The 8410-nt window shown below is 38.4% G+C and overlaps 1 long non-coding RNA gene across 1 annotated transcript in view; it reads left to right on the plus strand.

The window, feature by feature from the left end:
• The window catches only part of LOC137650678 (uncharacterized), a 128225-nt gene extending 125354 nt beyond the window's left edge, over window positions 1–2871 (plus strand). Inside the window, exon 5 of the long non-coding RNA XR_011046046.1 lies at window positions 2777–2871. This is a non-coding gene — a long non-coding RNA (uncharacterized lncRNA). The remainder of the gene's footprint in view (window positions 1–2776) is intronic.
• Window positions 2872–8410: the final 5539 nt, after the last annotated feature.

An 8410-nucleotide genomic window follows, 5' to 3' on the forward strand; every position in this document is an offset into this window, starting at 1 on the left:
GGTTCGTATTTGTGTTTATTCTTCATAAAAATGTTACATTGCTGAGATATGCTAATCGCATCCTGTTATGATCTGTCTGACTACAGCACTTCTCACGCTAGCTTCTACTTCCACAATGACGTATTACGTCATGTGTTTTACATAAACATGTAATATATGATTATTACATATGGACATAACAAATGCTGAACATGCATTGCAGTAATTATTATTACTATTCTTGTTAGGCTACTAGCTGAATTATAACTCTGGTTGGAAAAGTAAGTTGCTATTAGCCCGTCGGCTCCAAGAGGGAAAATAACCCAGTGAGGGAAGGAAATAAGAATACAGATAGAAAACTGTGCCTGACCGTACATCCATCATGACCTTATCAACCAAAATAGTATTGAGAAGTTTCATGTAATACTTTGATATGATCAACAGGAGACATTGTTAATCTTGCGCCTACATTCAGTACAATAATGTGGGATCTGTTTATGGGAAGTTATGCTGCACTGCAAATACCATTATAATCTATCAGGATTTGGATATTGGTTTCCCTTGCTTGATTAAAATTTGTGTTATTTAAGATTCATCATCATAATTTTACAATTTCCTGATATTTTATAACTTTCTAGTAGGCCTCATTGTTTTTTGCATAGGTCTGCTGGGGTAGGCTATATGTTGGAAAAGTGTTATGGAAAACACCCTTTTATATTTATATTTGCTGTACAGCCAATATGTTGTGGATCATTCTGTTGGTATTGAGTAATCTCAGAAGCATTAGTAAATTTGTTTTGATTTCTTCAAGCCAGTTAACTTAATTAGAGCTTACATTGTATGAATATGGTGTGGCTCTTGAAGTTGAAAAGGGAAATTAGATTTTTATATGTTTCTTCAAGTGAGAGAACTTATTTAATTATTGAATTAAATATAAGAGATTTTTCACTGTGCTGTAAAGGCCACCTATTAGGAAGTAGGTATAGAGAAAGTGTCAGCCAAGCATAGTTTCAGTAATTAATGGGTTGTGACTAATAAGAAAAAGAAATTGCTGAGGAAATTTGCTCTTGGAGTAAAGTTGAACATGAGATGTGGAGTTTTGAATCAGAAGAATATTTAGTAATGTTACTAAGACTATGGGGTTTTGCAAAGGAGCCATAATAATTGGCCTACAGAAGGAAAAGTCCATGCTTTTTAGAAAAAATTTCCTTTTTTTGCAATATAGAGGCTCACCTCCTCAGGTTTCAAGGTAGCCAAAAATTGTATCCCCTTTGTGTTGGTTTCCAATATAGTAAGGTATCTCAAGCTAAAGCTAAAATAAACTGGATAACCTAAAAACCATCATTCGACGCTCTATAATAAGTCTCGCCTCCCGCCTACGATCTAGTGAAAATCCCCTAATTCAAAATGTGCTTGCAAGTGCAGTGAGAATAAAATACAAAATGTGGGAGACCTGTAATAAGGAAGCGTCAGTATAATGAATTGTATTCACTAATCTTTGATAGTGTGGCTATGCCAAATCTTCATCACTAAATAACTTAGGTATAATACCCAGTAATGTTATGATAACGTGTTTTATTATGTTATATCTTTGTTGTCTGGAAGTCCTGTATTTCTTTCACACCACCTGCTCTGTGACTAGATTTTATTTTTTTGTTCCCCAGAGTTCTGTCATTATTCAAGCAATTTCTGTTCCATCATAATTTTCATTGTCATCGCCATTTTTTTTTCTCCCTCTCTTTTTGTTTGTTGATATGCATGTTATCATCATTATTAAGCGTTAATTCTATTGTGGTTTTATTACCCAGACATTAGAACTCTGTGGTCAACCTGCTAATTGATGTTTGTAATTTAGCACTGATATTATTGCATATCTCATCTTTTTTTACCGATGTCTAAAGTGTAAGATCACTGTACCCTTATTGTAACTCTGTATATGGCTTTTGCTGAAATAAAGATTATTATTATTATTATTATTATTATTATTATTATTATATCAGTCAAGAGTATTGTGGGTCACTTAAATGGGTTTGTCAGCTGGACAAGAGAAACTAACGGTTACTACGTAGTAGAATTGATTTCATTACGCCTTGAGAAATAGGCTGTCGGAATAAATTCCACAACCAATTCATTTGTGTAGATCATTTCTTGTCATCCCAAGGTCATGGAGTAGTTCGTGAGTCAAAGCTTAGATGACATATTTGAGTGCTAATAGCAGTTGTAGTTGCTTGCATTATACCCATCCACTTTACCTCCTGTATTATCACTGTCTATCCTCTTTTAACTAAAGTTTCATGATGTAACTGCTAGGTTTTCTGCAGTTGCACTTGGGGCAGTGTATGGTCTCACGGGGTCCACTGCTGGGCTATATAGCCCAAATTCATAAATACAGTACTTGAAATGATACGAGTTCAGTGAGATTTGATGGAACTTTATCAACGAGAATGCAGTTGATTGCTTTGTGCCAAAATTCAAATCGGTTGAAAATGATTCATATATAACTTCATGCTTTGTTGAATTGATATATAATACTGTGGTGATTATACTTAATGTCTCAGTTCCAAGTGACAGAGATTTTGTTTGTCACTCTTGTGACCCATTTATATCTGATAGATGTTTATTAAATTATATTAGCATCCTTAAGCTGAAGTACTCTAGTCGTTTGGGCGGTCTAGGGTTAGTAATATATCAGTAACTTTTTTTTTTTTTGGTGGCTGACAATAATTTAGTAGCTTGATTAATGAAGTATAGAGCATTCTTTTTAGGTTTAGATTAACAACGTTTAATTTCTTTTCAGAATAATATGGAACCTTCCTGCATTGAGATGGAAATGGAATCTTTATAAATCAAGTGGGTTTCTTTTGACCAAAGCTTCACACTGACAAAGGTTAGTAAAAGAATGGGAACCCATTACATTTTCATTGTTCTTAAATTTGTAAGAATGTCTTTTTTAGCTTACTTGGTTTCTGTACAGAAAAATGTAATTTTAGTGATAAAATTTATTATTTCTATACTCACCTGATGTTCATATTGCTTTTAATGCACCCATGAGAACTTAATGGGTGGTTCCTCTTTTGAACGATGTTCACTATCAATAATGGAATCGCTTCATGTACGCTTTTTGAACACTTGGTGATATTTTTTAACACTTATGATCCATTTTGACAAGGAACCTATTAATAGATGACTGCGCTTTCCTTTTCTTTAAAATGGTAGGAAAAAATATGTATCATTGTCAATAAATAGATTCACTCCTCTCCCTGCCGAAGCTTTGTCTGGGTAATGTTTCTACAAAATTTTGTAGGTTTTCCCACATTCTTAACATCCCCCTAATTTTACTTGAAGCTTGAGATTTGTTATTCTGTCCCGCTTCCTCCTAGGTTTAAATCTCCTTCACATTCTCTTGATGCTGCACCTTATGCATCTCTAATTATTATCATTATTATTACTATTATTATTATTGTTATTATTATTATTACTGTATTACTGTACTATCATTTTTATAATTATTATTATTGTTATTGTTATTATTATTATTATTATTTTGGGGCTCAGGCCATGTCGTCCTGATGGAAGGTTCCTTTAAGTAGCTTCCTAGGGTATATTTGGCTACAGTGATATTCCCAGAGAATTTACCTTAAGGTCTCCAGAATTCTAACTCCTGGCGCGAATATCCCTAAAGTTTTCCTTTAAGGATATTGCATAATATCAGAGGACGTATTCTTGACACGCCACATAGCAATCTTCACCCCGAGTAGCGTTTACGCTTCGAGGGGGAAAGTGGCAAAAAACGAAGGGGAGCCGTTAATAAGGTACCCTTCCTCTGTTACTATTTGAGTATCTAGATGCCGCCATCATCGCCGCTATGTTTATTCCTTTTTCTGTAGCGATCTGGCTCGGTGATTTTCCCGGTTGCTCTCTCGTTATTGGATTATTTTGGATTTATCATGCAATCTCCAGCCTCTTCTGCCTCTGGAAAGTTGAGTATTTGATCTTTACATTGTATAAATGTTAGCTCTTGCCTCTTAGTAATATTAAATCAAATTAAATTAACTTATGGAAGAGCTGTTGCCTGAACCGGAGACGTCTTGGACGCTGTCGTTCGTATAGCATGAGTTATTTAGTTATCCAGAACGACTTTCCCGGTTTAAATAGCATAAAATAATAATAGCTATTTAGTCTTCATTGTTAGGAGTTATTTATATTATGCCGATAGTATTCGTAATAGTTTCGGCGATCTAGGTAACCGAACCTTGCTAACGCTAGGCTTCCTAGCCTAGGCGTTTCAGTTTACTTTCATGCATGATATAATAGACATTCCTAGTGTTATAAAATTAAGTGAAGCTTTTTAGGCAATTTATACATGTAAGATATATTGATTGCATAATAATTTCCTCTTCTAAAGACAGTATATGAGAGAGTTTCGGTGATATAGGTAGTCAATTCTCGCTGCCACTGGGCTACTAGCCTAGTGGCTTTAGTATACTTTCATACATTTAGCCCCGGTTACCCTCGCGTATCGTTTTACTTTCATACATTTAGCCCCGGTTACCCTCGCGTATCGTTTTATCAATTCATGCGTATATAGATATCTCCTAGAATTATTATATACAGTAAAGCGATACTCGTCTCCAGTGGAGATTTAAGGGTAATCCCTCCTTCCCTCTGAGTGTAGCCCTAGGCTACAACCCTAGTCGGTCGTTTTTGAGTTGTCATTCAGGCAGGACTAGGCTAGGGTTTTCTGTCCCTTCCTTTAACCACCACAGATGGCAGGTTTTGGGTTTTGGTCAGAACCTCAGAGTAGATAGTTTTGTGCCAGCAAAAGGGTGGCCTTTAGATGGAGATGGATTGCTAGAATATTTCCTTTCTTTAAGCATGGCAGCCTGTGGCCTCCCTCACTTCACTGGAAGTATGTCGCCTGATGCCAAAATATTATGACATACATTTCAGCAAATCTTTTGGTTCAATAATTGGTACAGTACTTGTCTTGCCCATCTGGTCATTGAAATAAGTCACAGGTGGTGGTTTGGATGCAGGAACAAGACTGAATGAATTACTCAAAATGTAAAAAAAATAATTAGAAACTGTCGATTTAAGGTAATATAAAAAGCCATTCTTAGATGAAAGGGGGAAAGTTTTTACAGTACTGTATAGATTTTTTAATGATTTCTATCTATCTACTATGGCACTTTCCACGATTTTGGTGGGTAGCCAACATCAAAAGAAACAAAAGGGGGATTATTCCTGTTCCTCCTTTCCTGATGAGGAACTTGACCAAGTTTGGTTGCTACTGCTAAGGTGCCACAGCCCCCTTCACCCCCATCTTTCACTGTAAATGAAGCTTTGTACGCTGAATCCAGTGCTGGTGCTACCTCAGTGGTCAACTTATAGCAGCAAGGCCTATCGGAACTGGGTCACAATCACTCACGATTCATTTCTATTCCTAGCATGCTCTTTTGCTCCTATGATTATTTCAGGTACTAAATAAGACGCCTGTATGAAATATAAAAACTCTTTCATGATTGGCATGTGTTTTGAGATGTCTTTACTATTTGAATAGTTGCCATAACTTGCGTTGTTTGTCTATCACAATCATACTTCTTTAGTTCATCTTTCTAAAAGAAGAAAATTCTTGCAAGTCTGTCGAAACATTTACAAAAGGAAATAAGATTAAGGGAAGAAAACGAGTGGTTGCTTTAAAACTTAGTAAATAACAGAAAAATTGCTCTTTAAAGGATGGAACATTTTCAGAGTGGAAAAGTCCAGTTTGTTTAACTTATTGTTGCTGAGATTTGATTGGGATCATTCTTATGCCTGTAGGTGTTGGTTGGCCAAAGCACCAGCTGCCTGTTAAGATTCTATCGCTAGAGAGTTATTGGGTCCTTTGACTGGCCAGGTAGTACGACATTGGACCCCTCTGGTTACGGCTCATTTTCCCTATGCCTACACATACCCCAAATAGTCTGGCCTATTCTTTACATATTCTCCTTTTTCCTCTTACACCTGATAACACTGAGTTTTCAATATTAATCTTACCCGATGATCATGTAGCTGTCAACTCTGTTGCCCGACAGAAATCTACGGTCGGGATACGCCAGCGATCGCTATACAGGTGGGGGTGTACACAACAGCGCCATCTGTGAGCAGGTACTCAAGTACTTCTTGTCAACAAGAACTCAATTTTTCCTCTGTCGTGCCTCCGGCTAGACCTACTTGGATACGCTGTTGATTCTGGAGTTATTGTTCACGATTTGGTGATGTATTTGCTCTAGAGTTTAGCCTTCGCTATTCAGGAAGCTTTATCTTTAGCTTAGCAAGCTTTTGGAATTAATTTGAATTAATTATGGTGACGAAGAGAGTATGGACTCTCTTTCACTTTTAAATGGCCGACCCTTCCCTTAGACGGAAGTGTTGGTGTCGAAGAGAGTATAGACTCTCTTTCACTTTTTATTTTATATCTCTCCGCCATTTATAGGCCTCTTCGATTAACTTTCCTTAAAAAAAAAAAAAAAAAAAAAAATATGCGACCTTTCCTAATAGTAGGCGGTCCTTACTTGGAACCGAAGTTAATTAACATTGAGCTCGTCATATCGTTTTTCCTGTTAAGAATTTATGCTATTTTAATTTTATGTTTTTGAAAGAATTTCTTTGATAAGTCTCGTACTGTTTTCAAAGTTGAACTAACGTTTTGTTTAGTCTCCGCAGTTGTTGACGTTCAGAACGTTCAACTTGCGCTCTATCGTTACGATAGAGAGAGAGAGTATTCACGGTTTCACGTTGCAGTAAGAGTAAACCGATTCTAGCGTTTCGTTCATTCTTTCTTAGCTTAAATGGTTTTAATTCTAATAAAGGAACTTTTTATTTGGGAAACCTTTCAGTTTTTTTCCTTTAACAAATAATATGTTTTAACGATATATATAATTGGGCTCATCTCTCAGGTTCTAAGTCAAGAGAGATAGAGACGGAGGGAGAGAGAGGAGGATAAACGTTTCGTTCAAGCGGGTAACGTTGTTCTCGTTTTTTTTTTTGCTCTTCTCCCTAGTCGATAGAGGGGAAGAAGGTAAAACGTTTCTAGAGTTTTATTCTTGTTCCCAGGCTTTATGCGGTGAGAGATTTTAAACGTAGTTTATTTGATCTAGTGTTTAGTCTCTTTTCCAGCCACTGAATTCTTTATCTTTCATTATGTTTTTCTGTTACATTGTAATACTGTTTTCGCAATTACTACCTTTTAATGAAGGATAGGATTGCGTGTTTCAGGTACAAACCACTTAAAGTTTCGAGTTCAGTGAAATAAGTGCAAACAGAAAATCAAAAGTGATAAAGTGATATGCGCAAAGTGTTACAGTGTTGCGTTCGAGGGTTCGTCTGTTCGTGCCAGTTGTTCACCTAGTCCGATACCTCTTACAAGCTCCCAAGCCCAGGGGAGAAGTAATGTCGAAGGACTTATGGGTTCCTCAGGCCTTGATCAACGAACAGACGTTTCCCTCTGTGGTTTCGGGTGTATCTACACACGTTGCCGACGTGATCACCCCACCCACACAAAGACGAGAGAGCCCATTTATTCCTCGTCTGCGGAAGAGGTTTCTCGCAGAAACCATGGACCAAATCTTGCAGCTTTTAAGTGCAAGTCGGTCCCTTCCGCGCAAGTCCAACGGCCTAGGTGTAGCCACTGGGTCAGTTCGGACTCGCTGCAGTACGACAACTGCACACCTCCTAAGAGAGGCTAGGTGGTACCGCAACAGGCAGTAACTCCGTCTGTTGCCGCACCAGCTGTTTTAGACCCTCAGTCACAACGGACAGTAGCTCCGTTTGTTGTTGTCTTTCATAGACCCTAGTGGTCCATGCTGCAGACTATACAGTCTCAGCTTGCTCCTTCATGCAGGAGTATCATGCTGGAAGATTGACAATGCAGCCTGTTTACCTACAACCCGCCGAGGTTGTGCGCTCAGCAGATACTGCGGCTGCCTGCTCCCACACCACACCTGTGAGAGCTCCTCCACCGATGCGCAGTCCTCACTGCCAGACGCATGTTCTTGCTGAACCATCTGCTAACATGCGTGAGCTGCCGCATCAGGAGTTGCCGGGTTCCAGCACTATGCGGCATTCTCCTCAGCCCATGCAGCATGCTCTGCAGACCTTACAGCATGCTCCGCATACCATGCAGCATGAGCCGCATACCATGCAGCATGAGCCGCATGCCTTACCGCATGCTCTGCATACCATACCGCATGCTCTGCATACCTTACAGCATGCTCTGCATACCTTACAGCATGCTCTGCATACCTTACAGCATGCTCTGCATTCCTTACAGCATGCTCTGCATACCTTACAGCATGCTCTGCATACCTTACAGCATGCTCTGCATACCTTACAGCATGCTCTGCATACCTTACAGCATGCTCTGCATACCATACCGCATGCTCCTCAACCC

Source organism: Palaemon carinicauda, chromosome 12 (assembly GCF_036898095.1).
Source record: "Palaemon carinicauda isolate YSFRI2023 chromosome 12, ASM3689809v2, whole genome shotgun sequence".
Taxonomy (NCBI): Eukaryota; Metazoa; Arthropoda; class Malacostraca; order Decapoda; family Palaemonidae; genus Palaemon; species Palaemon carinicauda.